This window comes from Hemiscyllium ocellatum, unplaced genomic scaffold, assembly GCF_020745735.1.
Source record: "Hemiscyllium ocellatum isolate sHemOce1 unplaced genomic scaffold, sHemOce1.pat.X.cur. R23, whole genome shotgun sequence".
Classification (NCBI taxonomy): Eukaryota; Metazoa; Chordata; class Chondrichthyes; order Orectolobiformes; family Hemiscylliidae; genus Hemiscyllium; species Hemiscyllium ocellatum.
Window position 1 is genome coordinate 295,313 of NW_026867618.1, and position 20,279 is coordinate 315,591.

At 42.8% G+C, this 20,279-nt stretch overlaps 3 non-coding genes across 3 annotated transcripts; 1 reads left to right on the forward strand and 2 right to left on the reverse strand.

The window, feature by feature from the left end:
• Window positions 1-8,548: 8,548 nt before the first annotated feature.
• trnav-cac (transfer RNA valine (anticodon CAC)) lies at window positions 8,549-8,621 on the reverse strand. Its single transcript has one exon. It is a non-coding gene; the product is annotated as a tRNA-Val (tRNA).
• Window positions 8,622-11,875: 3,254 nt separating this feature from the next.
• trnav-cac (transfer RNA valine (anticodon CAC)) lies at window positions 11,876-11,948 on the reverse strand. The gene has a single exon. It is a non-coding gene; the product is annotated as a tRNA-Val (tRNA).
• Window positions 11,949-16,765: 4,817 nt separating this feature from the next.
• Window positions 16,766-16,847, forward strand: trnas-gcu (transfer RNA serine (anticodon GCU)). Its single transcript has one exon. It is a non-coding gene; the product is annotated as a tRNA-Ser (tRNA).
• The last annotated feature ends 3,432 nt before the right edge of the window (window positions 16,848-20,279 follow it).

A 20,279-nucleotide genomic window follows, 5' to 3' on the forward strand; every position in this document is an offset into this window, starting at 1 on the left:
GCATGCTGCCTGACCATGCTCTTTTGACATTAGAAATATTTGTCTGAATATTCAGAGGTAATACTAAAGGTTGCATCTGTCAATTTAGTTTACTGTGCTTTCTATTCACTGAAGTTTTCATGTTAATTTCTCGTCTTTTTATTCTTAAATCTGATACAAATACGGAACACATTAAAATTCACATGAATTATAAATTTGATTTCTGGACAAGAAAACCAATGGAACATAATATAGAATTCTTGAACAGCCGACACGTTTGAATGAAAAAGCAATTCCTTCCAAAATATGATTGGCCGTCTGTATCTCTCTTTCAATTCAATAATCCTGCAAATAGTTTATAATTGCCAGTTGATCTCTCTGAATGAGTACCTAATCAATGTCAATGTAACCAGCTGAAACATTAACAACAGATTGATAATTGGGTATTACAGATCTTACTTGAACTGAACAAATGTTTGGAATTTACTTGAATTCCACCAGGAAACATTCTTGAATCATAATACAAGAATAGAGATATGTGAGAGATGTGCAAACCTTATTTTTAAATAAACAAACTCCAATATTTTCAAAGTATTTAAACCTTACGGTCAAAATGAGCAGGTGAATGGAAAACTAAAAACAAGTTTCTGGCAATTCATAAACTGAACAACAATTACAAATTCACTTTGATCAAAGGACAGAGTAACATTTAGATGAATCACAATATTTAGTTACAAAGTCGGCAAATCAGCTGACTGACAAGTAATAGGTGGGAGCATTTGTTAGTTTACTGAAGAAGATATCAACTTTATTTCCAATTTATAGCACGAGAAAATAATGTTTAATGTGTTTCAATTGTTTGGACTTGCCCCTTTGCAACAAAAAAAAACAATCTCATTACTTGGAATGTTGAATTCTGCAATATTTTCAAATATTCTGCAGGAACTTATAAGCGACAGAATTAGATACAGGTATCCCCACTATCCGAAAGTAAAGCATTAATATGAAACTTTTCATAAGCTGCAAAGGCGTTGGTTGAAGAAGTATTAATTTATATGGGAAACAGCTCCACTTTTTTCGTAAAAGTGAAAATCCTCTTCAGATTTCTTACAGTTAGAGAAAACAGGGCCAGATGTCAGTCTTTTGTAAAAGCAAGGTGGCAAAAACGAATTTTCCAACACATATTTCTTGGTAACCTGACTCAAGTAAGTCTCAGATTTTGTGATTATTGATGTAATAGTCAAAAGCAGATCGAATATTAGATTGAAAAGCAATTCAATCTGTGATTAGGTACTCTCTAATCAACATTAAGAGCAGCTCTTCATATATTTCTGGTGAAGGTGTGATTTGAAACCTTCTCTCGAGTCGAGTAATAGAGACACTGCCACAGCTCCACACGCTCCTTTCATAATGTTCTCACTCAGGCCGGCAGGACTGCAATATTATGTTTAATGTGGTTACACAAATGAAAACTAATCAGCTGTTTATTGCAGTAATTTGAATGGGAATTGATTCGATAGTTTCTGCGTGTAATGGACTGGAAATTAAACAATATTTTACAATAACAAAGAATAAAGGAATAATAGACTTAAATAAACAGGAATCTCATGACAATTCTTTGAAATACAAATTGACCAAACTGTATGATTATTGTACTTTGATTTGTAAAATACATCAGTCATTCAATGTGAATGTTCAGCTGAAGACAATTCCCCTTCCTTTCAACAATGTACACCTTCCACAAATTCAAAATGAACAGTCATTGAAAAAGGAAGGAACAAGCAGATGTTAATTCTATTTTCTGTACGTAAGCATGCGATTAATTTTAATTAACTTTTATATATGTAAAAAGGAAACTCTTATTGTGGTTCAAAATACAATAAATGTTAGCGTGAAGTGAAATATAATCAAATCAATTCAACTTTTTTATCAGTTAAAATATAGTTCAATATTCAAAGTAATCGAGTAATTGTACACTGCAATATCTTTACATTAATTCAGTGCTGAGACATAATTCCACATTTATACCCCTAATAGCGAAGCAAAGTTGTGCCAGGAGTCAGAGGAGGTCGGGGAGGTCCTTAATGAGTACTTTGCTTCAGTATTCATGAGTGAGTTGTATGTTGTTCTTTGTGAGGACAATGGGAAACAGGCTGATATGGTCAAACCAATCCATGTTAAGACGGAGAATGTGATGAACATATTGAAAACTCATGGGAGTAGAGAAGTGCCCTGGGCCAGAAAGGACATAACTTAGGTTGTTATGGGTAGCGAGGGAAGGGATTACTGTGTTTTGGCAATGATCTTTGCATCCTCACTATCCACTAGAGTCATACCAGATGATTGGAGGGTTGCAAACATTATTCCGTTTTTCAACAAAGGCAATCAAGATAATCCTGGGAATCATTGATGAGTCAGTCTTACATCAGTTGTGGAGAAATTATTGGAGAGGATTCTGAGAGACAGGATTTATTTGGAAAAGCATAGATTGATTAGAGATGGCCAGCATGGCTTTGTGAGCGTCAGGTTATGCCTCAAAACCTTATTGAATTATTTGAGGATGTGACAAACATGTTTGTGAGGATAGAGTAACGGATGTGGTGTATATTGATTTCAGCAATGTGTTTGATAACGTTCTCCATGGAAGGCTTATTCAGAAAGTGGTGAGACACGGGGTACAGGGTTATCCTGGTATCATGATTCAAAGTTGAGACATTTGTGTCAGAGACTGCAAGGGGGTGAGTGAGAGAGAAATGAATAAGATAAAAGCAGAAAGGAAAGGAACTGGTGAGCAGAAGAGCTCCAAATGTAGTTTCGCACCCTGCCTGCATCGTATTGGGTGAGCCGGAACACAGACTGTCAACCAACGGCCTTACACATTCAGAATCATTCCTTACAATGTCCCAGACACCACCATCACCATCCCTGAATGTCCTGTCCCACCAGCAGGACATGGATGTAACTTAAATGCTGGAACATGCAGGGCTATGGACCAAAGTCTGCAGAATAGGATCAATGTGATTTATTTGTCATTTCTCCAGAATATTAAACTCCAATCCAATTTGAAAATGTATTAACGTCATCAGACTTGAACTCCAAATGTCAGATAAAAATATCAGAAACTTACAGCACAGATCGCGGCCACTTGGCCCATCCTATGTATGTTGCTGTAATAGAACTACCCAGGCTTTACAATGTTCTGTACTCACCAATGAGAGCAACAATTTCAGACTGTGAACTCTGCCCTCTATGTTGTTATAATCTGTTTTTCCAAAGTATTTGACAGCTGCATACCTTGTTTCCTGGTTTCTTTCCCAGCCCTAATTCCATTCCATCTGACCTTGAGGGACTACCATTTCTGCTGTTTAATCTCGCTTTTCTTCCCCCGTGTGACAGACTGTCTTTTTGTCCTTGTCTGATCCCCACCTTCCTCACAATCTATTACATTTCTGATGTTTCCCAGGCCTCTTTAACATTCATTGTGGCCCCTGGGTCAGTGGCACAAGTTTTGATTTCTCTTCCTCCAGAGATAATTGGAAATCTTTCTGGTTGCAGTTTCACCCAGATTCTATTTTTTAAAAACAGAACATTTGTGTCAGAGTCAAATATTCGTGAGCCTTCATCCACAATTCCAAGCATTTGGATGTAATTAGATTACTTACAATGTGGAAACAGGCCCTTCGGCCCAACAAGTCCACACCGACCCGCCGAAGCGCAACCCACCCATACCCCTACATTTACCCCTTACCTAACACTACGGGCAATTTAGTATGGCCAATTCACCTGACCCGCACATCTTTGGACTGTGGGAGGAAACCGGAGCACCCGGAGGAAACCCACACAGACACGGGGAGAACGTGCAAACTCCACACAGTCAGTCGCCTGAGTCGAGAATTGAACCCGGGTCTCAGGCGCTGTGAGGCAGCAGTGCTAACCACTGTGCCACCGTGCCACCCAAAATCTGCGACCCTCCCACAGATGTGCAGGCTTGCTCTGTTGGCCGTGCTCACATGTCCTGTAGTGTGCAGGTTCAGGCCGGTTGGGTTAGCCATGGTAAATGTGGGGCTATGGAGGTAGGGTGGGAGAGCAGTTCATTGTAGGCTCGATGGACTGAATAGCCTCTTTCTGCACTGACAGGATTCTGTGATTCTAACTAGTTGTGATTGTCGTCACATTTTTCTAATGCCAGGTTCATTCAGTTCATGTACACACGCTGCCTTTGTGTTTCTGTGGGTTCTCACTCAATCCTTTCCTTCTCTTTTACAGCAATTTCACAGTGTATATGAGGGTGAGAATGAATTTGTAAAACAAATACTCCAACCTAAACCCGCACAGGTCAGCTGGCATAACTCACAAGGAACAGAACAATAATAAAGGACTCGTCACAAATCTTACAGGAAAATAGAGTTTTTAATCACCAGGAAAGGCTGAACAATTCAAAATGTTTTTTTCTCAAGAAAAGAGGAGGCTGAGGACAACCTGACATAAGGAGGAAGCTTTGTTTTTGTGGGATCAGAGATTTGAGGTTGGAATCGTTGGGTCTGAAACATGTTTCATTACCCCAGGTCAAAGTTGCTATCTAAATGTCTTTTGTCTTTCTGTCTGAGTTAACAATCAGATGGGTAGGTCAGTGTCTGAGTGCTTTCCCAAATCCCTGATTGAATCTGCCTCCCCCACAATCTCAGGCGCCTCACCACTCATTGGGTCACAGAGAAACACTGCCGTTAAATTCAACAGATCTGGCAGCATCTGTGGAGAGTGAACCTTTCGGGTCCAGTGACCGGTCAGGTGACCAGCTGCAGCTGACCATTCTGCCTGTTCTGTAACACTCTTTGGAACAGGTTCTGGTGCGAGGGGAATGAGATTGTCAATAATAACTGAGAGAAAAAGGAGGACCTTGGATGCTGCCTGAACTGCTGCATTTTTCCAGCAACAAATTTTTCAGCCCTTATCTCCAGCATCTGCAGTCCTCACTTCCTCAGTGAGAATAAAACCCATTTTGAAAAATGTGTTGCTGGAAAAGCGCAGCAGGTCAGGCACCATCCATGGAGCAGGAGAATCGACATTTCGGGCATGAACCCTTCTTCAGGACTGCAGATGCTGGAGATCAGAGTCAAAAGGTGTGGTGCTAGAAAAGCATAGCCCTGAAGAAGGGCTCATGCCTGAAACATCGATTCTCCTACTCCTTGGATGCTGCCTGAACTGCTGCATTTTTCCAGCAACAAATTTTTCAGCCCTTATCTCCAGCATCTGCAGTCCTCACTTCCTCAGTGAGAATAAAACCCATTTTGAAAAATGTGTTGCTGGAAAAGCGCAGCAGGTCAGGCACCATCCATGGAGCAGGAGAATCGACATTTCGGGCATGAACCCTTCTTCAGGACTGCAGATGCTGGAGATCAGAGTCAAAAGGTGTGGTGCTAGAAAAGCATAGCCCTGAAGAAGGGCTCATGCCTGAAACATCGATTCTCCTACTCCTTGGATGCTGCCTGAACTGCTGCATTTTTCCAGCAACAAATTTTTCAGCCCTTATCTCCAGCATCTGCAGTCCTCACTTCCTCATAAAACCCATTTTGGTCTTACACTTCTAATTCAACTGCAAACATTTTTCATTATTATTTCCAAAATAGGATATTAGACCAGAAATCAACTCCTCATGTCATTGGGCCTGTGAAACGGTTAATTCTGACCTGGTCCAGCCGACATGTGAATCCAGACTCTGAATAATGTAGTTGACTCTGAACCATCTCCTGGGCAGTCAGAATGGATGACAAATGCTGCCCCAGCAAGTGACGCTGTGATCCCATGCAATTTCTTTCATTGCTGTTGCTGATTGAATGAGTCACTAACGAGCGAACTGATCCAAGCCATGATTCAGCACCTCTGCTGCCAATTCTCGCACGTTGAATAACGACAGACAGCTTCCAAATGAGGTCTTTCAGATCCGACTTTGGGGTACATTTGACAGACAGACTAGTTCAGGAATCTGTGGTGTACTGTGACACCAGCGCGTCAGCTTCTTCCCTGTCTTTGAACCGGACCGCCTGCACAAGGAATGCAAACGCGGTACTGCTTGTGGTGGAAGATTCAGAACGCGGTAACTACACTCTGAAGCAGAATGTCATATGATCAGACCAAGTTTGGAGAAAAACTTTACAATGCTTTGCAAACTAATTTAATGGAATTGCATCACATTTCACAAAGAGAGCAGATTTGTTCGAGCATTTTCGAAGGCAGGTTTGCAGATGGGAGAGCAAGCAAGAAAGCTCCGTTCTTGTCCGTGTAAAAGGCTACAAATGAAGAACAAAGCAGCTTCGTACTGGGGAACCTTTCGCGTGTTAGGCGAATGTGATGACCACGACACTACAGAAACGATTATCAGCCAGGCGCGCTGTGGTCCTGTGGCATCCAGCACTGAAAGTTGAAGCGATTCTACGTTTCACCTTTCTTTTACCAATAGCTCGTTGTTATCCAGGGAAATTGACATTTTGAAAAAGTTAAAAAATATAGACTGAAATTCAATAACATATGCATTGGAAAGATTTTCCCATTCGCCAGAAAGCCAAATAACGATGAATCGACTCACCGCCGGACTTTGTTTCATAACAGCGATGAAATAACAGTCTCCACTCGGTTCCAGTAAAACCTCACCTTGCCTGGAACATAAACCAACCGCGGAACTATTTACGATTTTCTGCAGGGGAGGCGAACAATATCGTGACAACAGAGAGACCTCACAATGCGCAGCACATTTCCACAGTTAATTTCTCGGGAACATCAATGCAGCATTCTAACAGTGCGGCGGTGGTGGAGTTGATCAGCTGAAATGGCATCCGAACACACGCCCCTTTCAGGACTGGAACCTGAATCCAGCGCCTTAGACCGCTCGGCCACACGACCAGACAGCCTGAGCGTCCATTTTCATGCATTTCGAATTGTGCTCCTGCATAACCACACATGCAAAGTCACATGAAAAGGGTTCCATGGTCCCTGTCCGACTCGCACAGCAGCTGGTATGTGCCCGGCTACAATGTCTATTTCGCAGCAGATAATGAAAGCCCATCAATCCAGACAAAAATCAATGGTAAGCTGTGTATATCTTCTCAGACTCTTTTCAGCCAGAAATGTATCTTTGACTGCGTGAGAATATATGTTCGGTTATGATTTGGTCAAATCACCATGAGCTGCTTGACATTACTTCAATTTCGATTCTTGCTTTGCTGAATGATTTCACCCATTGCTCGAAACAGGACAACTTCCACATTTACACGGAACACGAAACACACCGGACTACAGGGAAAATGCACAAAGCTGAGCAGGCCGTGTTCCACATCATACCGTGCACTATATTTTCAGTCACTGTGTCTGTTTTGCAAAGAATGTTCTCCACCCTAAAACCGGAGGTAGCATTACAATCCGAGAACGACAGATCACCTTGTGAGGATGATATGACCTCAGGGCTGGTTCGAGATGCCACTTTCCTTGCCTTTTACTTTAAGGGTGCAATTGGCTGCAGGGATATTCACACCTGGACATGAGCCACATCGATACCGACTGACTTGCAAACCTGTGTGGGAAGCGACGAGAAGCGACTCAATAAATCTTGCTAAATTCCATGGTGCTCATTAGAAATGCAGTTTCTGTTCACCTCAATTTAAAAGGCAGTTTCTGAACATAGTAACTGAAGTCAAAAGGTAATTATCTCACTCCACCCCAATTCCGGGAGAGGTGCTAACTGCACTTGATTGCTTTTTGTTCTCGATGTGAAGAGTTCTCAGGCATGAGTCACCTTCACGTCTCTTGGTGCTGAGTGACTTACAAAGAAGGAGTTTCACCAGAGCTGCAACTGCCTCACTTTCCCACTCGCCCTGCCCGTTTACAGTTTCCTGCTCGTCAGTGATTTAAAGAAAACCAAAAGGTTGCGATGTTATTCTGCAGCCTCTCTGTCAATTCCTCCGTTTCAGTTCCAACATGGCTTAGATCTCGGGGCTCACCTTAATACTAGCGACGCTATGAAACCACAAGTCCAGAGGTTCCTCTGGGAGTGCAATTTCTTTCATTGCTGTTGCTGATTGAATGAGTCACTAACGTGCGAACTGATCCAAACCATGATTCAGCACCTCTGCTGCCAATTCTCGCACGTTGAATAACGACAGAGAGTTTCCAAATGAGGCCTTGCAGAGACGACTTTGGTTTACATTTGACAGACAGACTAGTTCAGGAATCAGTGGTGCGCTGATCAGTAGCACCAGCGCATCAGCTTCTTCCCTGTCTTTGAACCGGTCCGCCTGCGCAAGGAATGCAAATGCGGGACAGTTTTTCGTGGAAGGGATCAGAACGCGGTAACTGCACTCTCAAACAGAATGACTTATGAGCAGAACCAGGTTTTACAATGGTTCTGATCAGAACAAGCCTTTACAATGCTTTGCTCACTAATTAAATGGAAGTGCATCACATTTCACAAAGAGAGCAGATTTGTTCGAGCATTTTCGAAGGCAGATTTGCAGATGGGAGAGCAAGCAAGAAAGCACCGTTCTTGTCCGTGTAAAAGGCTGCAATTGAAGAACAAAGCAGTTTCTGCCCAGTTTCGAACTGGGGACCTTTCGCGAGTGAGGCGAACGTGATGACCACTACACTACAGAAACGAGCTTCAGCCGAGCACGTAGCGGCTCTGTGGCATCCAGCACTGAAAGTTGAAGCCATTCTACGTTTCACCTTTCTTTTTACAACAGCTCGTTGTTATCCAGGGAAATTGACATCTTGAAAAAGTAAAAAAATATAGACTGAAATTAGTGACAAAATATAGACAAGGATGTCGTCAATGTTTGGACTGGAGAGTGAAGTGGAATAAGCTGGGACAACTTTCCCGGCAGCATAACGGCTGCGACATGGTTTTATGGAAGGGTTGTAAACTGAGTATTTACGAGTTTTACACAAGCTAGGGTGAGTTGGAAACTCGAGAGCATAGGTTTAAGGTGAGTGGTCTGAAATTGACAAAGGACCCCGACGCACATGTTCCACTCACAAGGTTGTGGGTGTATGGAATGAGCTACCAGAGGGAGTGGAGGAGGCTATTGCACTCAGAAAATTGCAATGGTAATCGGATGAGTTTCTGGATAGGATGAGTTTAGAGGGATTGAGGAGAAATGCTGTGGAACGGGACTTGTTTAATTTTGGTGATGTGGTGAGCATGGATGAGATACACCGAAGTCTCTGTTTCCACGCGGTGTACCCCAATAACCTTGCGTTGCTTACACCGGTTTTAAAGGATTACTTTTCAGCGGAGCTTGTCGTCGCAGTCTGTAGCACAATCATTTAATCTGTTCGACTGCTCACGGGAAAGGTAGTATTGTGAAACACTGCAGAAACGAACGACTTCCTTACTTTTGCTCCGACTGACCATGCTTCGTGAAACTTTCCCAGATCCTCAGTTGAGGATTTTTGCTGCTGCAAGTTACCTCAGAACCCCTGTTAACTCGTAATGTATTGACCGAATCGCAAACAGAAAGCATTTAACACGGAACACAAACAAAACTGGCATACCTAATGCATGTTCAGACACAGCGAAGCATGAATGCTAAATGTGAGACAGTCCGAGGGCATGAGGCATAAAGTAATCTCACAACTAACAACAGGGCAATTCCAAACTACTCTTTCATACATACTGCAGCCTTAGTGCACCACCACTTCCCAGACAATGCTGAAAAGAGAGAAAGAAAGAATATAATAAGTATGGGCCATAAAAAAGTGAATTTCACCAATCACAGTCTCGATTAGATTACCTTTCCCTTCCGGTGTCTCCAGGACGGAAATGCAGGAAATGGGAGAAATTCAATAACATATGCATTGGAAAGATTTTCCCATTCGCCAGAAAGCCAAATAACGATGAATCGACTCACCGCCGGACTTTGTTTCACAACAGCGATGAAATAACAGTCTCCATTCGGTTCCAGTAAAACCTCAACTTGCCTGGAACATAAACCAATCGCTGAGCTGCTTGGCGATTTTCTGCGGGGGAGGCGAATAACATCATGGCAGCTGAGAGACCTGTCAATACGCGGCACCTGTCCACAGTTAATTCTCCGAGAACATCAATACAGCGGGGATCGAAGCAGCATTCGAGCAGTGGAGTTAATCAGCTCAAAAGGCAGTGGTGGGATTGAAACTCACGCCCCTTTCAGGACTGGAATCTGGATGCAGCGCCTTAGACCGCTCGGCCACACTACCAGACAGCCTGAGCGTCCATTTTCTTGCATTTCGAATTGTGCTCCTGCATAACCACACATGCAAAGTCACATGAAAAGGGTTCCATGGTCCCTGTCCGACTCGCACAGCAGCTGGTATATGCCCGGCTACAATGTCTATTTCGCAGCAGATAATGAAAGCCCATCAATCCAGACAAACATCAATGGTAAGCTGTGTCTATCTTCTCAGACTCTTTTCAGCCAGAAATGTATCTTTGACTGCGTGAGAATATATGTTCGGTAATGATTTGGTCAAATCACCATGAGCTGCTTGACATTACTTCAATTTCGATCCTTGCTTTGCTGAATGATTTCACCGATTGCTCGAAACAGGACAACTTTCACGTTTACACGGAACATGAAACACACCGGACTACAGGGAAAATGCACAAAGCTGAGCAGGCCGTGTTCCACATCATACCGTGCACTATATTTTCAGTCACTGTGTCTGTTTTGCAAAGAATGTTCTCCACCCTAAAACCGGAGGTAGCATTACAATCCGAGAACGACAGATCACCTTGTGAGGATGATATGACCTCGGGGCTGGTTCGAGATGCCACTTTCCTTGCCTTTTACTTTAAGGGTGCAATTGGCTGCAGGGATATTCACACCTGGACATGAGCCACATCGATACCGACTGACTTGCAAAACTGTGTGGGAAGCGACGAGAAGCGACTCAATAAATCTTGCTAAATTCCATGGTGCTCATTAGAAATGCAGTTTCTGTTCACCTCAATTTAAAAGGCAGTTTCTGAACATTTTAACTGAAGTCAAAAGGTAATTATCTCACTCCACCCCAATTCCGGGAGAGGTGCTAACTGCACTTGATTGCTTTTTGTTCTCGATGTGAAGAGTTCTCAGGCATGAGTCACCTTCACGTCTCTTGGTGCTGAGTGACTTACAAAGAAGGAGTTTCACCAGAGCTGCAACTGCCTCACTTTCCCACTCGCCCTGCCCGTTTACAGTTTCCTGCTCGTCAGTGATTTAAAGAAAACCAAAAGGTTGCGATGTTATTCTGCAGCCTCTCTGTCAATTCCTCCGTTTCAGTTCCAACATGGCTTAGATCTCGGGGCTCACCTTAATACTAGCGACGCTATGAAACCACAAGTCCAGAGGTTCCTCTGGGAGTGCAATTTCTTTCATTGCTGTTGCTGATTGAATGAGTCACGAACGTGCGAACTGATCCAAACCATGATTCAGCACCTCTGCTGCCAATTCTCGCACGTTGAATAACGACAGAGAGTTTCCAAATGAGGCCTTGCAGAGACGACTTTGGTTTACATTTGACAGACAGACTAGTTCAGGAATCAGTGGTGCGCTGATCAGTAGCACCAGCGCATCAGCTTCTTCCCTGTCTTTGAACCGGTCCGCCTGCGCAAGGAATGCAAATGCGGGACAGTTTTTCGTGGAAGGGATCAGAACGCGGTAACTACACTCTCAAACAGAATGACTTATGATCAGAACCAGGTTTTATAATGGTTCTGATCAGAACAAGCCTTTACAATGCTTTGCTCACTAATTAAATGGAAGTGCATCACATTTCACAAAGAGAGCAGATTTGTTCGAGCATTTTCGAAGGCAGATTTGCAGATGGGAGAGCAAGCAAGAAAGCGCCGTTCTTGTCCGTGTTAAAGGCTGCAATTGAAGAACAAAGCAGTTTCTGCCCAGTTTCGAACTGGGGACCTTTCGCATGTGAGGTGAACGTGATAGCCACTACACGACAGAAACGAGGTTCAGCCGAGAGCGTTGCGGCTCTGTGGCATCCAGCACTGAAAGTTGAAGCCATTCTACGTTTCACCTTTCTTTTTCCAATAGCTCGTTGTTATCCAGGGAAATTGACATCTTGAAAAAGTCCAAAAATATAGACTGAAATTAGTGACAAAATATAGACAAGGATGTCGTCAATGTTTGGACTGGAGTGTGAAGTGGAATAAGCTGGGACAACTTTCCCGGCAGCATAACGGCTGCGACATGGTTTTATGGAAGGGTTGTAAACTGAGTATTTACGTGTTTTACACAAGCTAGGATGAGTTGGAAACTCGAGAGCATAGGTTTAAGGTGAGTGGTCTGAAATTGACAAAGGACCCCGACGCACATGTTCCACTCACAAGGTTGTGGGTGTATGGAATGAGCTACCAGAGGGAGTGGAGGAGGCTATTGCACTCAGAAAATTGCAATGGTAATCGGATGATTTTCTGGATAGGATGAGTTTAGAGGGATTGAGGAGAAATGCTGTGGAACGGGACTTGTTTAATTTTGGTGATGTGGTGAGCATGGATGAGATACACCGAAGTCTCTGTTTCCACGCGGTGTACCCCAATAACCTTGCGTTGCTTACACCGGTTTTAAAGGATTACTTTTCAGCGGAGCTTGTCGTCGCAGTCTGTAGCACAATCATTTAGTCTGTTCGACTGCTCACGGGAAAGGTAGTATTGTGAAACACTGCAGAAACGAACGACTTCCTTACTTTTGCTCCGACTGACCATGCTTCGTGAAACTTTCCCAGATCCTCAGTTGAGGATTTTTGCTGCTGCAAGTTACCTCAGAACCCCTGTTAACTCGTAATGTATTGACCGAATCGCAAATAGAAAGCATTTAACACGGAACACAAACAAAATTGGCACACCTAATGCATGTTCAGACACAGCGAAGCATGAATGCTAAATGTGAGACAGTCCGAGGGCATGAGGCATAAAGTAATCTCACATCTAACAACAGGGCAATTCCAAACTACTCTTTCAAACATACTGCAGCCTTAGTGCACCACCACTTCCCAGACAATGCTGAAAAGAGAGAAAGAAAGAATATAATAAGTATGGGCCATAAAAAAGTGAATTTCACCAATCACAGTCTCGATTAGATTACCTTTCCCTTCCGGTGTCTCCAGGACGGAAATGCAGGAAATGGGAGAAATTCAATAACATATGCATTGGAAAGATTTTCCCATTCGCCAGAAAGCCAAATAACGATGAATCGACTCACCGCCGGACTTTGTTTCACAACAGCGATGAAATAACAGTCTCCATTCGGTTCCAGTAAAACCTCAACTTGCCTGGAACATAAACCAATCGCTGAGCTCTTTTCGAATTTTTGCAGGGGAGGCGAATAACATCATGGCAGCTGAGAGACCTGACAATACTCCGCACCTGTCCACAGTTAATTTACTGAGAACATCAATGCAGCGGGGATCGATGCAGCATTCGAGCAGTGGAGTTGATCAGCTGAAGCGGCAGTGGTGGGATTCTAACCCACGCCCCTTTCAGGACTGGAATCTGGACCCAGCGCCTTAGACCGCTCGGCCACACTACCAGACAGCCTGAGCGTCCATTTTCTTGCATTTCGAATTGTGCTCCTGCATAACCACACATGCAAAGTCACATGAAAAGGGTTCCATGGTCCCTGTCCGACTCGCACAGCAGCTGGTATGTGCCCGGCTACAATGTCTATTTCGAAGCAGATAATGAAAGCCCATCAATCCAGACAAAAATCAATGGTAAGCTGTGTCTATCTTCTCAGACTCTTTTCAGCCAGAAATGTATCTTTGACTGCGTGAGAATATATGTTCGGTAATGATTTGGTCAAATCACCATGAGCTGCTTGACATTACTTCAATTTCGATTCTTGCTTTGCTGAATGATTTCACCCATTGCTCGAAACAGGACAACTTTCACGTTTACACGGAACACGAAACACACCGGACTACAGGGAAAATGCACAAAGCTGAGCAGGCCGTGTTCCACATCATACCGTGCAGCATAGTTTCAGTAACTGTTTCTATTCGAGATGCCACTTTCCTTTCCTTTTACCTTAACCGTGCAATTTACTGCAGAGATGTTCACACCTGGACTTGAGCCACATGGATATCAACTGAGTTGGAAACCTGTGTGGGAATCGACAAGAAGCGACTTAATAAATTTTGCTAAACTCCATGGTGCTTTTTAGAAATGCAGTTTGTGTCCAAGTAAATCGAAAAGGCAGTTTCTGAACATAGTGACAGAAGTTACTGCTCACCCCACCCCCACTCCGGAAGTGGTGCTAACTGCACTTGATTGCTTTTTGTTCTCGATGTGAAGAGCTCTCACGAATGAGTCACCTGCATGTCTCTTGTTGCTGAGAGACTCACAAAGAAAGAATTTCACCAGAGCTGCAACTGCCTCACTTTCCCACTCGCTTTCCCCGTTTACATTTTCCTGCTCGTCAGTGATTTAAAGAAAACCAAAAGGATGCGATGTTATTCTTGCCAATGCAAGCAGATTGCCAAATCTTAGTTTTAAAATCTTGCTGCAACTGTTCTGATTTTAATGAAGGCACGCATGGGATTCAGTGCAGTAATGATCCCCTAAACTGGAGAAGGAAATCCTTGCCTTCAAGAATACGTCCGGAATGTTCATTGATTCATCCCAGTGATGGCAGGACTGTCCTCTGGAAGCATATGAGTAAAATCATTCAATGTTCCATGGAGTTTCGAATGAGTGGTGAAGGGAAAGTCTCCATTCACAAATTAATCATTCAGTAGAATTCAATACAGGGACCCATGAAATGATGAACACATTGAAAAAGAACATGGACGTACGATACACAATAGCTAAGACAATTACTATGTGAAAAAACTTTGATTTCAGATCCACGGTGGCCTTTGGTGATGACATTTACTGTCCAGAACCAGTCTGCACTGGAATGACTGGAGACACACTATGAAGTATTTGAACTTGAGTCGCCTTTAGAAATAGTTGAGGCTCACTCAGGGCACGGGGAGTTAGAGATGCTGGCCTTACAAACCTTTCAAACATTTCGTGGAAGAATAAAGGGAGTGATAGATAATTTTCGATCCTATGGAAATTATGCTCATGAAATGGATAGATAATAATTTACCTTGTTGAGTTTATACATAGTGACGTCATATTTAAAAAGCAAAGAGTTCATAGTGTAACTGTAAAATCTTCAGGTCACCCTCAGTGGGAGCATTGTGTGTAATCCTTGTCCTCATTCTCCACCAACAACGTGGGAAGAGGTTAGAAAGGACACCGACGCTGTTTCCTGGATAGCAAGATGTTAGAAAGCCAAGTGACGTTGTTTACTGAGACATAAAAATATCAGAAAGGATGCAAACGGGATGATGGAAAGAATGAGGGAGTTTATTCACGAGATCTGGAAATGCTGGAGCAGAAACATACAAGTTTGAAGTCAACAAATGAGATTTTCCCATAACTTGAGGTTTGAATGACTAAATCAGGGAAATCTCCTCTTTCGAGTGAATCAATAACTTTAGTTAGAGCTTCAAAACCATTCGTGAATGATTAAGAAAAGTTTGAAAGAGAGCTGCTCCATGTGAGGCTCAAACTTAAAACTTCAGCGCAGCACAGCCCACTATACTGGCACAGAGATACCAGGCACTGTCACCTGCATCACAGGAACAACACATTATTGCTTATCTCCACATTCCTGGTTGTACCTTAACGTTTGGCAAACCGAAGTTCTCTGATTCCATGGCTAGTAACGGGGATTAAACGATCATCTTAACATGTAGTTCTGACCCCGAGTGAGGAAAATGGTGAGCTGCTCATTGCAAAGATGGGTAGATTTTTGAAATATATAATTGCAACATTTGCCTTCACTAACCAATGAACATTTTATTTTGTTTTTAATTTGTAGAAATCTTAAAATCTTCTTCTTTAACAGACTCAATGACAGATCTCCATTGTGTCTCTGGTATCAAGTTCCAAAGTGTAAAACCACTCTGAATTCTTCCACCACAGTCCGCTTTTTGGTAGTGTTCCAGTTATGGGAAATGCACTTCCCCGTGTGTCAACTGCTGCTCCCAGCATTCTCTCTAACACTGCACTCATTTTCCTTCTGACATTTTCTCACTGTGTTGCTATGATCATACTTGGTGTTGCATGGCCTAGGAAAATGATACAGATCAAGGTTTTTGCATTGTTGAATTCAATTGTGTGTTTAGTCTTATTTAGGATTTTGAAAGTGTCTGTTCTGTACAGAAGTGCTGGTCAAAAACATCTGAGCAGAAGAAAGGTGTTCTGAATAATGACATTGAGCACTATGCACTCTCCTCCAGTCTCGAAAACAATTCCTCACAGGCAATTTAATAGACAATAGACAATAGGTGCAGGAGTAGGCCATTCTGCCCTTCGAGCCGGCACTACCATTCATTGCGATCATGGCTGATCATCCTCAATCAGTATCCTGTTCCTGCCTTATCCCCATAACCCTTGAGTCCACTATCCTTATGAGCTCTAGCCAACGCTTTCTTGAAGGAACACATCCTGCTTTCTCGGGTTCTTCATTCTGTTGACTTCAAATCTTCACAGAATTCAACAGACTTTGTTACATAGTCTTTTCTTCATTTTTGCTTAGATCACTGCAAGCAGAGTGTCACAGTGGGAATGCCATTGCCCCACAACCCAGAGGTCAGACCATACTCTTGGGACCGTACTGTGCTATTTTGCATTTCACCAGACCAGGGAGAAATATCTGCTGTTCTGCATAATTTACGCAATTCACTTATTCATGCACGAGCTCATATACGTGACGAGGTGGCCGAGAGGTTAAGGCGATGGACTGCTAATCCATTGTGCTCTGCGCGCGTGGGTTGGAGTCCCACTCTCGTCGCTGTTTTCAATGTTGCTATTTTTGCATGCTCACACCTGTCTTATTGAAATTGGAACACCAATGGTCAATTTATATGCATCGACGCTATAAAATCTCAAAGAATAATTTGAGTCAGTTGCTTAAACTGCATTGAAACGTAGATCACATTGGGATAATGAAAAGTAACGCGATTTTCTTTTTCAAAGCTGCTGTGACCTTTTATCATATGAAAGAGATCCAGGAAACCAAAATACAAGAGATGCGAAGCGCATGTTTATGTAATACGATTCTTAATGACTGTTTTTTCAAATGAAATCTGGAGCAGGTTGAGTAGAAGTGATTCATGTTGGTGAGAAGAGCACAGAAAGGCAGAACAAAATAATGGAAATATTTCAAAAGGGGCAGGGCATGGGTGTTGGGGCACCGAGAACTGGCTGAAAATGCACAGAAGAGAATTGCAGATATGGGTGCCATGCATGGATACGGAGAGACTTTCACATTGGTCTCTTTATCGCCCGTTGCTCTCGCCATTGATGAAGGCTGGACACAAGACACAGATAAACACAAGATGTGGGAATCAAGCTCCAAAACGTTATGCAGACACTGGATGCATCACATTGAACTATGGACAACTGGAGAAGTAGCATGCTCACTGCAGGGACTGAACCTAAACTGTGGAGCAATAATCGCAAATTCATGCAGCATTAGCATGAAAAATGATTTAATGTGTCTTTATACGCATGTCATTAACAGACGTTTCGTTCTAATACCTGTGTCATTGAAAGAAAAGGACACGACATGTCAAGATGGATGACAACGTAACAAAGTTTGCTTTGAAATTGAGATCCATTTCATCATTGTACACAGTGGACAAGTTCATTTTAAATAATACAAACCACATTCCCTCACCTGTAATAAAAGTGTGATTTCATTACAAACATTGCCCTTGCTAAGTGGCAGTTACTCAACATGAAAAATATGATGTAATTTTTATTGAGCATACATCAATTAGCACCATTATCTAACTTCGGATTGACTGCAATATGCACATGATAAACAATATTTAAGAAAGAATGTCTTTTGGAAGTAATGATTCGGTGCTGACGAAAAATAATATTAAATTCACATGATGCGGATATTCCACCAATGGCTCCAATGGTGGAAATAGTCAGTGGGCACTATTTCTAAGTTGGTATAGAGGTGTGTGAGTTGCAAGGGTTGGGAGATCCCACCTCATCTGGAGCAGCGTCTGCTCACATGGACCAGGGAGCATTGGGGCAGCAGGCTGGGAGTTCCAACCACACCTGGAGAAGCTTTTATTGACTTGGAGTAGCAGGGAGCATTGGGGAAGCAGGCTGGGAGATCCAACCTAACCCGGAGCAGCTTCTATTGACGTGGAGCAGCAGGGACCATTGGAACATCAGACTGCGGGATCTTACCTAATTTGAAGCAGCTTCAGTCGACATGGAGCAAGGAGTTTTGTGAGATCCGTCTGGGAGCTCCACTCTCATCTGGAGCAGCTTTTAATGTCAAGTAGCAGCGGGAAGCATTGGGACATCAGAGTGATAGATCCAGCCTCAACTGGACCGCTTCTATTGACATGGAGGAGGGAGCATTTGGACATCAGACTGGGAGGACCAACCTCACAAGGACCAGCCCTTAATGACATGTAGCACCTGTGAGCATTTGGGCATGAGAGTGGTAGATCCAACCTCAACTGGACCGCTTCTATTGACATGGAGCAGGGAGCATTGAGGCATCAGACTGGGATCCCCAAATTAAATTGAAGAAGCTGCTATTGACATGGAGCAGCAAGGAGCATTGGAACGTTAGGTTGGGAGCTCCAACCTCACCTGGAGTAGCTGGTATTTACATGGAAGAGAAGGGAGGATTGGGACATTAGGCTGGGGGAAAGGATATTCAACTATTTTAATCTGAAGTAAAATAGGTTCCAAAACTCAGATGTTAATTGATTTATGAAGAAACTTTCCCAGGAAAATAATTAATACTTTCGATACTCAAGACAAGTCCTGCAAATATCCAACTCAGGAAAATGCATTGGTACAGAGAGAAATGGGGGTGATGTTTCATGTCTTTGTCTTTTCTTTTCTGGCCGACTCTGCACTGGATTACATCACGGGAAGGACGTTTTCACTCATTTCATATTGTTCAGTTTCCTGCAAATACGGACAGGTCATTAACGCAATCTAAACCGAAAATTAATGGGAATATGTGATGTTATGATTAGGCTAGAGTTTACCTCTAATTAGGGTGAAAACGCAGCAAAGTAATTTGCAATTTTCTTGATCAGCAGCGACCTCATTGATTAGCTGCTCGAATTGTGAATGGTAGTTTTTTTTAAGACAATTTGAAGTGGATCATTGATGGTGATTATCTTTGTTCTTTGTTCACCTTGTGACTGTTACTGTTATTGCTCATGTCGTTGTCAGCACCACAGCTCTGCAGCGTGTAAAATTTCAGCTGTGCATCTGGCCAGTGGTACAGCCATTCGTATAGCTGGCTACGGATCAGGCAGGTGCAGGTTCAAGTTTTGCTTGGCACAAGCGCATTGTGGAGATTCAGCACACATCCAAACTTTTTTTTTTGTTACACTGAGGTGGATAATATTTGAAATTTTCATCTCCACGAACGAAAATTCGTTTACTGTCTTCGATCAATTAAACATTACCAAGAGCTCTCAAAGTTAAAAATCACATTGCATCAGATTGTATCGAACAAGCATATTTGGAAGCACCAGTGTTCCGTGCACTGTTTCTTCATCAGGTGGTTGTGAACTGTTGGACTCTAATCTGGCTTTGTATGATTTTTAAATTTGTCCACCCCAGTCCAACACCAACACATCTATGTCATGGGTACAATCGACACCACGAACGATCAATTAAAATCCAGATGATCTTCCAAACGATCGCGCATATTGACACACACATCAAGTTTCTGCAGAAAGACACACACCTGATGAAGGAGCGGCTGTCTGAAAGCTAGTGTTTCCAAATAAACCTGCTGGACTATGCCCTGACGTTGTGTAATTTTTAACTTTGTCTACCCAACTCAAACATTGGCACTTCCATATCATTGAGAACATCAGTCATGTCCCAGCGCTGTCAGAGAAGGCAATTTTGGAATAGCCTCACTCATTGTTCAGAAGGTACGTTTAATTTTCAGAAACCAACCCACTCAATCGTGAATTACTGCAGATTGTTAATGTGCTGAGCTATTTGTTTTAGCTTTACATTAAATGGAAGCCGGTTAGCTCAGTCCGCTGGCTAACTGGTTTTTGGTATAGAGTGAGACTAACAACGTGGGATTAATTGTCGCACTGTCTCAGGGTGCCAGAAGGATCATCATCTCCTCTGCGTACATGATCTGTAATACAATGTGACTCTAGTGAGTAGGAATGCAACTGTCGATTTCAAGCATCATTATCATTGCCAT